Raw genomic sequence first — 12,988 nt, 5'->3', positions numbered from 1 at the left:
CTGCCTCAGACCCCGAACCACCGAAGAGGCGACACAGCTGCCTGTACCCCGCTTCCCCCTCCCTCCCCCCCCCTCTCTCCCCGTCTCTCCCCCCCCCTCTCCCCCCACCCCCCTCTCTCCCCCCTTCCCTCTCTCCCACCCCCTCTCTCACCTCCCCCCTCCCCCCCCTGCCTCTCCCTCTCCACAATCCCCCCCTCCCCATACCCAATCGGACTCCCCCTTCACATGCATCCCCCCCCTCCCTCCCTCCTTACCTTCTCCTCCTTCCCTCCTCACACCGGACGACACCGCGATCCGGGCGACGTCCAGCCGTCACCGCTTCTGAGCCGCTCCCGAGGACCTGTTCCAAGATGGCGCCGAGAGCTGCCCGATCCTTCCGCAGAGCCGGACCACCGGGGATAGCGGAAGCTGCCCTGGCGACCCACGTGATCCGACGAAGCCCGGCTCCCGGAGGGAGATGAAGATCTTAAAGTCCCAGAGCCGAGGAACAACTCCCATCAAGGCCTTACGCCCCCACTTCGAGGAGGGTCCAGGCCCCCCCCCCCCTCCCTGGACTCCCAATGGCGGTCCCTAAGACACCCCAAGATTCTAACAGTGGCGCATTCCCGGACTCCTTGCCACGAACAATGGACGTTCCCCCGCTGGCAACCATGGAAATCAGGTCGTATGCGTGGAACCCCCCCCTTACCCCCCCCCCGCCAGGTAGAGGAGGGCGGCAGATGTCCCCAGGCCTCTCCCGTCGGGTACTCTCTCCCTTCGATTCGGCAAACCCCCGCCACCCTAGGGGAATAAGACTGTGCCCCACGAGGTCCCTTCCCCCTCCCCCTCTCCAAACCCCCCCCCCCTTTCCCGTCCCCCCCCCAGCCTCCCCTCCCCCCCCAGCTACCCTTCCCCTCTCCCCCCCACTCTCCCCCTCTCCCCCTCCCCGGGGCTCCCCCCCTCCTCCCCCCTTCTTTCCCCCCCCCCCCACTCCGATTGCAATCACCTCCCTGAGTCTGCCAACCTGTTGGCTTGCCTGGCACATTTAGGAGAGCGAAAAGGCAAGATGCAATGACATCAACGTGTAGAACTGCTCCATGTAGGCCCAGGGTTCCCTACACGGCGCGGATGCCCTGCGCATAGGGCTAAGAGGAGGTCAGTAAAGCATTGCCTGGCCATATCCGTTAGACCACCTTAAGCATCCCCCCCCTCCCTCTCTCGCCCCCCCCTCCCCCTCCCCCCCTCTCTCGCCCCCCCCCCCCCAGAGAGCCCCCTGACTCTGTCTAAACTGAACCCGACCCAGGGATAAGGCGCCGAGGCTGAAGTATCACAGTCTCTTGGTTTTGAAATGCGGGGGGGTTGCTGGGGGGATGGCGGGGGATGGAGGGCCACTGTGCTTAACCACAGGTTCATGGGCAGCATTGATTTCATGCACTAAACAAGAGATGCAACAGGGGTGATAGAAAAGTACCACCTGCTGGCCTTTATTTCTCGCTCTATTATCGGCTCCCCATGAAGCCCTCCCCCCCCCCCCCCCCGCCAGGTCGCGTGATGTTGTAAAGCACAAATGATGGAAAATGTTATGAACATATATGTACAAAAATCCAATCTAATACGTTGTAAACAAAAATGTCAAGAATTATGTTCGTTTGCAAACAATCACCCAGGAAGTAGAAGTGGTGAAGAGGCGGTCACAGCAAAAAGTCAGGTTCAGGAACGGTTGTGGTTAAAACAGCTTTATTGGTACATGCTGTACATCTCAGAAGGGGTCACTCTGACGCGTTTCGTCCCTCGTCAGGACTTTTTCAAAGAGTATACTACCCTTAACACACAGACCCCTTAAATAGGAGGAGACCCATTCTGATTGGCTGGTCAACAGATGACAGAAGGTTTCTTAAAGCTCAATCAGGTTGATATTGAAACAATGTTTGGGTTTAACCCATTAACTGGGTCTGTGTGGAAATACATGGTTAAAACATACATACTTACAACAAACGAAACAATATATATATATAAAATCAATGGTATACAATGGGATGTAGAGCAATAACCAATATGTATTAAAATGATTATTTTCACAACTATGGTGGTGTGGAGTATTATTTAATTATGTTCTAGTCTAACTTAGATAAAAATTAATAATGTTGGTCAATATTTCTAAGTAGAATTGCCATAAGTGAATAGAAACGATATATTGCCTAAATATATTTGGATGTGGATTAGTACAAAATGTAATACAAACAATATATACTGTTTTATGCACATCAACATATTTTGGAAATGCAATAGGTATCAAGATTTGGTTATTAGGGTATAGTGATAGTTTAACTCGCAACACGCTGGGTTGCAGTTATGTGGACACACACTCCCGGTCACCCTCCACCTCACACGGCTATAGAAAGTGTTTTAACTCCCAGTCAATATTAATGCCGTGTGGGTGAAGGGTGTCGAGGGTGTATATCCAGAACATCTCTCGCTGATTTAGTGTGTTCTCTCTGTTGCCACCTCTGGGGTGGCAGTGTATATGCTCGATAGCAGAGAAGGTGAAATTCTTAATGCCTCCCTTGAGGCATTGCGTAAAGTGTCTGGATACGGGATGAAGGAGATCACCTTTCCTGATTAAGCGGGCATGTTCTGCCATTCTGGTTTTTAATGGCCTAATTGTACGACCTACATAGCTTGATCCACATTTGCAATTAAGTACATATATGACATAACTGGTGTTACAATTTAGAAAGGTCTTGATTTTATATTCACGTAAATTATATTTACACATGATCTTATTTGTAGGTGATGCGTGTTGGCACATGGTGCAATTACCACATTTGAAAAATCCCTTGGGGATACTACTGATATGGGAGGGACCACTCTTGCTAACAAACATGCTGGGTGATAGGTGTGATGCCAGTGTCTTCGCCTTCCGATAGGTGAACCTGGGTCCACCTTGGACAATTGGGCGTATATCATTGTCCAATAGTAGAGTGTGCCAATGCTTGTGAAAGATGTCACAGATTTGTTTGGACTGTTGGTTGAATGTGGTGATAAAATAAGGACTTTTTCTTTCACCAGAAGCATTGGCACTCCTCTCCTTAGGAGCTGATTTTTTCCTTTTGCGTATTAGATTTTTTCGTTCTGTTACATTTGCCTTGTCAAATGCTGCACCAACATCTTTGGCGGAATACCCCCTGGCGAGAAATCTTGTTGACATCTCTCGTGATCGGGACAGAAAGACCTCATCGTCAGAGCACAGCCTTTTGAGTCTCATAAACTGAGCTCCAGGGATATTTCTAATTAGAGATTTTGGGTGGCAACTTTGTGCACATAGGAGTGTATTCCTGGAGTTCTCCTTACGGTAAATGTCTGATTGAATTTGCATCTTGTTGTCAATGTACAGGACCAGATCCAAATAGTGAATGTGATTAAGGTTATGTTCAAAAGTGAGTTTAATGTTTAAATCGTTAGTGTTTAGATAGTCTGTGAAGGAATTCAGTGTGTGTTCATCACCCTTCCAAATTATTATCAGATCGTCAATATACCGCTTATAGAAGACGATATTTTGACGAAAAGGGTTATCACTGTGAAAAATAAACCGTGCTTCCCAAAAACCCATAAATAAATTAGCGTATGATGGTGCGAAGCTCGTGCCCATTGCGGTACCCAACAACTGTAAATAAAAAAGTGAATCAAACATAAAGTAATTGTGAGTGAGCAAAAATGAAATAGATTCCATATGTACAAAAATCCAATCTAATACGTTGTAAACAAAAATGTCAAGAATTATGTTCGTTTGCAAACAATCACCCAGGAAGAACTGGCACAAGCCATAAGCACCCTTAAGATAGCCAAAACTCCTGGCCCCGACGGCTTTTCAAACGCCTGTTATAAAAAATTTAGATTGTCTCTCTCCCCATATCTTCTGGACATGTTCAACTCCTTTCTAGAAGGAGCCCCGATCCCAGGCACAATTTCTGCTGCCAATTTAGCTATCATTCACAAGGAAGGAAGGGACCCGCTGCAATGCGGTAACTACAGACCAATCTCCCTGCTTAACACAGACCTAAAACTCTATAGCAAGATCCTCGCAAACAGGCTAAACCCTATTCTCCCCCGACTAATTCATATAGAGCAAGTGGGTTTCGTGTCAGGAAGACAGGCCTCTGACAACACCCGCAAAATTATCGATATCATCGACCACGTGCATCTCAATAAGCTCCAGGCCATGATTCTGAGCCTAGACGCCGAGAAGGCCTTTGATCGTATCAAATGGTCCTTCCTTGATCAAACAATGATCAAATTCGGTTTCTCAGGACCATTCCTAGAGGGGGTTCGTGCGCTATACCAGAACCCCACTGCATATCTGAAGCTGCCAGGAGGACAAGCCAGCCCGATTCACATACGAAACGGAACCAGACAGGGTTTCCCCCTATCCCCACTGCTTTTTGCACTCTCAATAGAACCGCTGGCAACACAAGTCAGAGCGAACCCAGATATCTCAGGCATAACCATAGCCGACAAAGACTATAAAATATCCCTTTTCGCGGACGACGTCATTTTGACCTTAGCTGACCCACATATCTCCCTTCCCAACCTACAAAAGCTGCTTGATCAGTTTAGTCTAGCTTCAGATTACAAAATAAATATGGACAAATCTGAAGCACTAAATATATCCCTCCCCGAGCCCACATGGAAACTCCTCCAAGCAAATCACAAATATAAATGGAATTCCTCCCACATAAAATACCTAGGGATAAAAATTACTAGAATGTATTCCTCGCTATATAAAACTAACTATCCCCCCCTTTTTAGCCAGATCAAGAGAGATCTAGAAGCATGGAATACATACCAGATTTCCTGGTTTGGCAGAATCGTCTCCGCTAAAATGAATATCCTTCCCCGACTGTTGTACTACTTCCAGACCCTCCCAGTCCCAATCCCACTAGCTGACTTTAGGAATATACAAACGCAAATTATACGCTTTATATGGAAACAACGAAAACCCAGAGTCCCGCGGTCAGTACTCATGGCTGCAAAGACAAGAGGAGGACTGGGAGTGCCTGACGTAATAAGGTACTACCATGCAGCCCAGCTTAGACAGGTGGTAGTGTGGAACAACCCCCCGGACTCCGCCTGCTGGCAGGGAATAGAGACCAGCCATGTAGCCCCTGTCCCTCTCCCAGTATTGCTTTGGTCCCCGGACCATAAGGAAAAACTCCCTCAGAAGCTTGGACTGGGGGCGATGAAATGCACGTGGTCTACCTGGTCCAAAAATAGAGGGAAATATGGCCTAACTTCACCCCCCTCCCAACTCATCCCCATACTTGGGAACCCTGCATTCCCTCCTGGGTGCTCCCAAGCTCAGATCGGTCAATTCCAGGACCTAGACATTAGCATGGTTGCGGATCTGCTAGAGAATGACGAAGCTCTGTCCTTCCAGGAGCTCAAAAACAAACTTTCAGCCCCCCACCTCCCCATATTCGCATTTCTACAAACAAGGCATTTCCTTGGAGCTCTATCCCCGACCTCAAAATCCCCCCCCCCCCTGACCAAATTTGAGTCCCTCTGTCGAATGAGAGAATATCGGAAAGGACTAATTACAGCAATCTATAGCATATTAGAGAATTCTCTTCCCCCACCCACTCATGCTTATATGCAAAAATGGTGCACAGATCTCGGCATACCGCTAGACCTCGAGGACTGGGAGGACATCTGGGACGCAGCCCCTAAAACCTCAATTTGCTCGGTTACAAAAGAAAATATATACAAAATACTATTTCAATGGTACCTGACCCCGAGTAGACTGAGCCAGATCTTCCCCAGCGCAACTGACGTGTGCTGGAGAGGATGTGGACAAAAGGGCGACATGGCCCACATATGGTGGACATGTCCGGAGATACAGCGGTTCTGGACCAGAGTTCAAAGGCTGCTGGATGAAACCCTGGGCCTGGAGGTTCCCCTGGACCATCTGACGTACGTGCTGGGCAAACCAATAGAGGCCAGGCTGACTTCCGCCATACTTATGGCGGCAAGATGCTCGGTGGCGGCGGCCAGGAAGCAACTAAAAGCACCCTCAAGAAGGACTGTGGTCAACAGAGTAAATATAGTAATGAATATGGAAAAACTAACAGCCATGTTAAAACAGAAAATGCCACAATTCTATAATACCTGGGAGCCCTGGACAGGTTCCTGAACCCTACCCCCCGGCTAGGTCCCATCGACAAAGAGCCTACGCGCTAAGGAGGTGGAGAGAAAGAGAGGGGTTAACTTGCCCCCTCCCCCCCCCCCTCCTTCCCCCTCTCCTGTCGTTCCCATCTATCGACCCCCCCTGAGTCTCCCCCCCTGCTTTCCTTACCAAAAAATCAACAAAAGAATTTATTGAGACTATGCGCCCACCTCACAATCAAGAGCCACTATACTCAGATCGTTATGTATCACACTGATTGTACCCTCTGTATGTAATTTCTGTATGTGTCTCCAATAAAGGAAAAAAAGTTTAAAAAAAAAAAAAGTCAGCAAAGTCCTGAGGTGAGATGGAGGAAGAAGAGGAGGCAGCTGAGGGTGGTCTGAGTAGAGAGTCAAAGACAGAAAAGAGTCGGCGTGGATTAGACTTGTGTGTGTTGATTAGTGATGAAAAGTAGGTTTGTTTAGCCTGAGAGAGGGCAGAGTTGAAACAGGATAGCATAATTTTGTAGTGAATGAAGTCTGCGAGCGTATGAGATTTCCTCCAGAGGCGTTCAGAGGAATGAGTGGAGGAACGCAGCATGCGTGTGTGGGAGTTTAGCCAGGGTCTGGGGTTAGAAGGGCGAGGACGGCAGAGAGAAAGCGGGGCATGAAGATCAAGAGAGGAAGATAAGGCAGAGTTGTAGTTCCTGACCAGGTTGTCAGGGTCTGAAGCAGAACTGGGAGAGGAGAGGGAGGAGCGTAAAGTGGAATCAAGAGCTGGTAGGTTAATAGAGCGCAGGTTTCTGCAAAAACGAGGGTGAGATGGAGATTGAGATGGAGAGAAGCGAGAGAGAGAAAATGAGATGAGGTGATGGTCAGAGAGAGGAAAAGGGGAAATGTAGAAATCGGAGAGAGAAGTTGATCTGGGATATGTGTTCTGCCCAGCTTACCCAGGAACAGAACCCTATGCTTCTCTAACATAGCCTTGACTTACACACGCTGCTGTGCACTGAGCTGGAATCATATCCTTACCTGCTGCTCCACTGTGGCCCCTGCCTAGATTCCCCTAGGAGATCAGGCAGAGCATTGCTCACTGGGTCCCCCATCGGTGGGCTGCAATTAGCCAGCACTGATGCCACACTCTGTATAAATACTCCTTAAACATGTTAACATGATAAGCCCTATTTCTCTCTGTCTCACCATCTTCCTGTACAACGTAGTTGCACTCATTCATCTTACTGATAACCGGGTATGGTCCAGACCAGACAGCCCTTAATTTGTTCTGCTGAGTGGGCTTCAGAACAATTACCTGCTGTCCTGGGATGAATGATCTGCTAGGGGCATTGTAGTCACACCAAGTCTGCTGCTTGGTCTGAGCCTCCCTGAGATTAGCCTGTGCTGACCCCATAAACATTTCCATCCGGTCTCTGAGAGTTACTACATACCGTAGCACCGAAGCATCAGTATTGGTAGTCTCCCCTTCCCACCCCTCACAGAGTAAGTCAAGAGGTTCCCGGACCCTGCGACCATATAGCAGCTTGAAGGGAGAGACCCTGGTAGATTCTTGCAGAACCTCTCGGTATGCAACCAGCAAGTGCTGTAAGTGAATCTCCCACTCTGTTCCTTCAACCTCTCTATACATGCTCGAAGCATCCGCTTCAGAGTCCCATTGAACAACTCACCTAAACCGTTTGCTTGGGGGTAATAAGGGGCTGTGCGCTGGTGCTTTACCCCGCACACATCCCAGAGACCCTGTAACAATTCATGCATGAATTGTGACCCTTGATCAGTTGGAATCTCACTAGGGCAACCTACTCTAATGAAAATATCTAGCAATGCTTCTGCTCCTGCCCTAGCATTGATGGTGGCTATAGACATGTGGGACCCATCATGATCCCCAGTTTGTCTGGCAAGTGCCACAGCCTCAGAGTCCTGGGTAGAAAAATCTACCCCCTTCGTATGTGACACTTGCCAGACAAACTGGGGATCATGATGGGTCCCACATGTCTATAGCTACCCCGGGAAAGGTTCCCCAATTACCTGTAACGGGTTCAGGGGTGCCTTCACATGATCACCCGCCTTACCTACCCGCTGGCAGGCATCCCTGGCGTGGCAGAACTCTTCCACAGCCCCTGATGCCCACAGCCAGTAGAAACACTGCAACAGCTGGGCTCTCATCTGTGACCCCCCCCCCTGATGACCCACTATTGGCATTGAGTGGGCTACGTGTAACATCTGTTGCCTATACTCCCTCAGTACCAATAACTGTCTCCTAGCAGTCCAAACCCTGTCTGAACCTAGAGATACCTGCTCTCTATACCAGAGCCCACGGTGACATAAGAACTGGCCTGAATTAGCCTCAGACGCCCAGGGCCTTATGCTCTCCAAGCTGGGATCAGCCTTCACCATTTCCCTAAACAGTGTCACTAATTCCTGCCACCCACTCTTAGTCTCTAAGTCAGAGGGAATAGGAACATGTAAAGGAGGAGGTAAGTCATCACACTGTCGCGAATCAGTCTGGCTTACCTGCCTGGTCCCCTCAGAGACCCCTGGAACTGTTGGTCCCAATTGTAGGGGGGCAGCGAGATCTTCAGGTGCAACTCCTGATCTCTGACTCCTGGTAATCGCTGCAACAGGAGCCAGTTCTGCCGTAAATATGCATGTAACATGCTCCAGGTCATTGCCAAGGAGGACCTTAGCATCTAACCTGGGCAATACCACCACTTCCCTCATGCCACGACCGGCACCCGAATCAAAAAAGACCCGGACAGCCTGTATGGACCGCAATCCATCATCTGGCATGAGCATCTGCAGCCCCGGTCCGGTGTTATCTCACCATAACAGGTTGGACCAGAGTACACTGGAGTCAAGCAAGCCAGCTGCTTGGCAAGCTCCAATGGTCACTTGGTACAACTGTGCCTGCTGGACTTCACTGGATGGCACCTTGACTGGTGCAAACTGATGTCCCTCTGTCTCTTCTGCTGGTCCGCTGGGGGCAAGTACAGATCTCTCTGTGGAAGTCCCTTTCTGGGCTGGTTCGACGGCTGTACTTGGCTCCTCTGTGTGCCAGTTGCACACGGACGACTGGCCTCGCAGCTGGAGAACGTTGCCCCTGATGGGGTACACTGGACCTTGCATGGTCCTGACAGACTGGATTTAACTGACCAATCTTGTGGGATAACCTCTGCAAACTTGGGTGCACTTCCAATTGCTGCAGACTTTACAATCAATTGAGGTGTGCTCTAGGCAGCCCTCCGTTCCCAAAGGGCAAGAAGTGTGGCAATTCTGGGCATAGGGAGATTAGTAGCCTCTGGGGCTACCGTGGCTTCACTCCCTATAACCGGCCTCCCAACAATGTCCATATTGGTGCCCGCTCCCTCCCCTTGTCTCTCCACTACCACCAGGGATGGACTGACCATCTGCACCCTGGCTGGACTAATGGGCTCTGCAACTGCCGCTGAGTTTTTGGCTGCCCTGGCCTGGGCAACCTCCTCTCACCAAGAGGCAAGGAGTGTGGCAAGTCCAGGTGTGGAGAGTCCGTTACCCCTGCTTCACTCCCTTGAACCAATTCTTCAACAATAGCCATGTTGATGCCCGCTCTGTCCCCATATCCTTGCGTCTCCCTCAGAGCTGGAATAACCTCCTGCACCCTGGGTAGACTGGGGCTCACTGCAGCTGCCGCTGAGAATGTCCCCTCCTTTGGTGAAGCCATGCTTGCTTCCTGTGATTCCCATTTATCCTGGAGCACAGTCTTTCCTCCTCTGTCCATCTGTACCCTGCAGCTCTCACACCAGGCAACATATCTGGTTCGGTACCAGCCTGACATCTTGTCCATGTTCGCCTGATGGCACTAAACTAAATGACACTGAAAACCTGCACTTTCTCTGCTTTGTAAAACGTGTGTAAGTTACCTTTGGTTTTGAGAGCTCGCAATATTCGAGTTTCTCACTATGTTGTAAGACCCCGCAGGATTTTAAAACATAGGCTCAATGATCCCACATTTACTGCCACCAGTAAATAAGCCTGTCACGGGAGACCAGGCTAAATACACCTTTATACCGAGATCTTATCATTGAGCAAAGCCAATAAGTAAAATAAATTGTAATTTATTTCATAGAAACAGCGTGCCCTCCAACCAGTGGCGTTGGAATTTCATCCCTGGCCACTCACACACTTTGCCAGGTTTGTAAAACCTGGCCCCTCTGGCTTCAAACTGCTCTCATAACACACTGCACAGAATTTAAGCACACTGTAGCCTCTTTGAAATTGATGGAAATCGATCAAGTGTATAAAACATTCTCAGGTTCTAAAAAAGAAAAAGCTTTATTACAGAAAGAAGCCTTTTGGATGTTTACATTGGACACTGTGGTCCCAAGAGGTCTCAATGATTATTTGTCTCAACTGCTTTTTGAACAGCAGATGATTTTGTGCTTTGTAGACAGTTGATGTTTTACCTACAGGCTACCTGCAAGCTGCTGATCTCCACCTCGCACCTCTTTTCTCCTTGTTCTCTTTTTTGATAATTAGGTTGGTTCACTTTAGAACTGCCCTTCCATTTTTAACCTTCACAATCTTCTCACCTAGGGTATTAGTATTATTATTTGGGATTTTTCACTGATTATTTTATCTCTCCCTTATATGATCTTCTTAGTCATATAACCATCATACCAGCACACCATGCCGCAACTTCTCCCCCTCCCCCTACGATCCCCAGTATGGTACCATGAGCAAGATCTCTTATGCGCAGAGTTCTGAAGCATGCACGAAGATGGACCGCTCGCGGCAGACTGAGGAAGACGAACCCTATCTCCACACCCACTGATGATGGCGGCAAAGATGTACGCCCGCAGGAACTCGAGACCAGACGCCGACATGAGTAGACGCGTGCATCACCACGCACGCCACAGATGACGTCAAGGAGGACTAAACGCTCGCAAGTTCTTTGTACAGGTATGAGCACTCAAACTCAAAAGAATGCTGTGCTAGCCATCAGCTGGTTTAGCTCACACTACTAGAGCTGATTCCTAGAAAAAGCAGTGGTTGTGGTTCTAGCACTGATGGTCTGACAACCATTCCTGCCACTAGGGGCCTAAGGTTTATCAACTCAATGTAGTGGTGATAGAAATCATTTTAGTAATTGTGGGGTGGGACTCATTTAAATACACTTTGCATGTCTCCCAGGGTACCTCAGGTGTGCCCTTTTTGGGCCCAGGCAACACACACACACACACGCTATTGTTAGTTGTTGACCACAGATTTGCAATCGATTGCTCGCATTTTCAGTGATAGAAAAAGCAGATTTGCCTGTTGGACACTAGTCTGTGGAATACTACGACTGAAATTTGGATTCAAATTGTAGAAAAATTGTGCCCATCTCTATTCCATTTCCATTTAGAGAAATATTGTCATGAAAATGGTCACATCAAATCCACAGGGAGTGTAGCAAGACCCCTAGGAGTGCAGTAGATGCAGCAAGAAGGATAGGCTTGGGAAAAAAAAAAATGGAGGCACAGTTTACGTTTTCAAATGAGTATGGACTACAGGGGTTATTTAGCAACACTATATTCTAGAGCAGGCCTGCACAACTTGTAAAGCAAGAAGGGCCGAACTGGTCCAAGGAAAACAGATTCGGGCCGCACGGGTAAAATCATCATCATATCTCCCCCAGCACTTCTCATCATCATCATATCTCCTCCAGCACCCCTCATCATCCTCATATCTGCCCCACCACCCCTCATCATCCTCATATCTGCCCCAGCACCCCTCATCATCCTCATATCTGCCCCAGCACCCCTCATCATCCTCATATCTCGCCCAGCACCCTCATATCCCCCCCTTCGCCCCTCATCAACGTTTGCAAGACTCGCCCACTATCTCACACCCCCATCTCTCCCCCTCACCCATACACAATATTCCCCCTCCACATAACACACATCCCACACCCCTGCACCTCACATCACCCACCCCCTGCACCTCACGGCGGCAGAGCAGGCAGGACTAGCGCACTCGCAAACAGGAAGTGCCACACATACAGCACGCAGTCCTGAGGGCAGGCTCGCGCGCGAGGACGGGGGAGAGCAGGCTCACGCGCGAGGAGAGCGGTGTTGCGCGAGGAGAGCGGTGTTGCGCGAGGAGAACGGTGTTGCGCGAGGAGAGCGGTGTTGCGCGAGGAGAGCGGTGTTGCGCGAGGAGAGCGGTGTTGCGCGAGGAGAGCGGTGTTGCGCTCGGGGGGGGGGAAAGCAGGCCCACAGGGGGTGGGGGGGGGGGGGAGAAGCAGGCTCACGGGGGGGGGGGGGGGAAAGCAGGCTCACAGGGGAGGGGGGAGGGGGAGAATATACAGTAGGCAGGCCGCATGTTGTGCAGGCCTGTTCTATAGGAATAATACCCCTCTCTTAAGACAACCTTTTATAAAGATTAGATATTGGTGACTGGAGATAGATACATCAAGAGTTTTGGAACTTAGCCATGTTTCAGTAATCATTGCTTTAGGTTATACAATTAAAAAAAATGCCCTTAGTTGCTCAGGAAAGAACTTTTGAATCTCACAGACAAGAAAAATATGGCTTCCGTTGACCATTTTTTTTTTCATACATTGACAACCCACAAAACCATACCATTCAAAATGCACTTGCAGCCAAATTCATTAATAATGTAGCCTTGATTCTCAGGCATATTACTTTTTTTTTTTTTACTTAAAATTAAGTTTACAATATACATATTGGCCTTACTTCTGTTTCGATATCAAACGCCGATAGTTGTTCTAAAATGTAAAACCTGGCAACTAAAATTACTTGGATAGGTCACTAATCATTAATAGTCAAAACATGTTTGAATTACATCTTCTTAATGT

Source organism: Ascaphus truei, chromosome 5 (genome assembly GCF_040206685.1).
Source record: "Ascaphus truei isolate aAscTru1 chromosome 5, aAscTru1.hap1, whole genome shotgun sequence".
Taxonomy (NCBI): domain Eukaryota; kingdom Metazoa; phylum Chordata; class Amphibia; order Anura; family Ascaphidae; genus Ascaphus; species Ascaphus truei.
Note: the sequence above shows the minus strand (reverse complement) of the source record.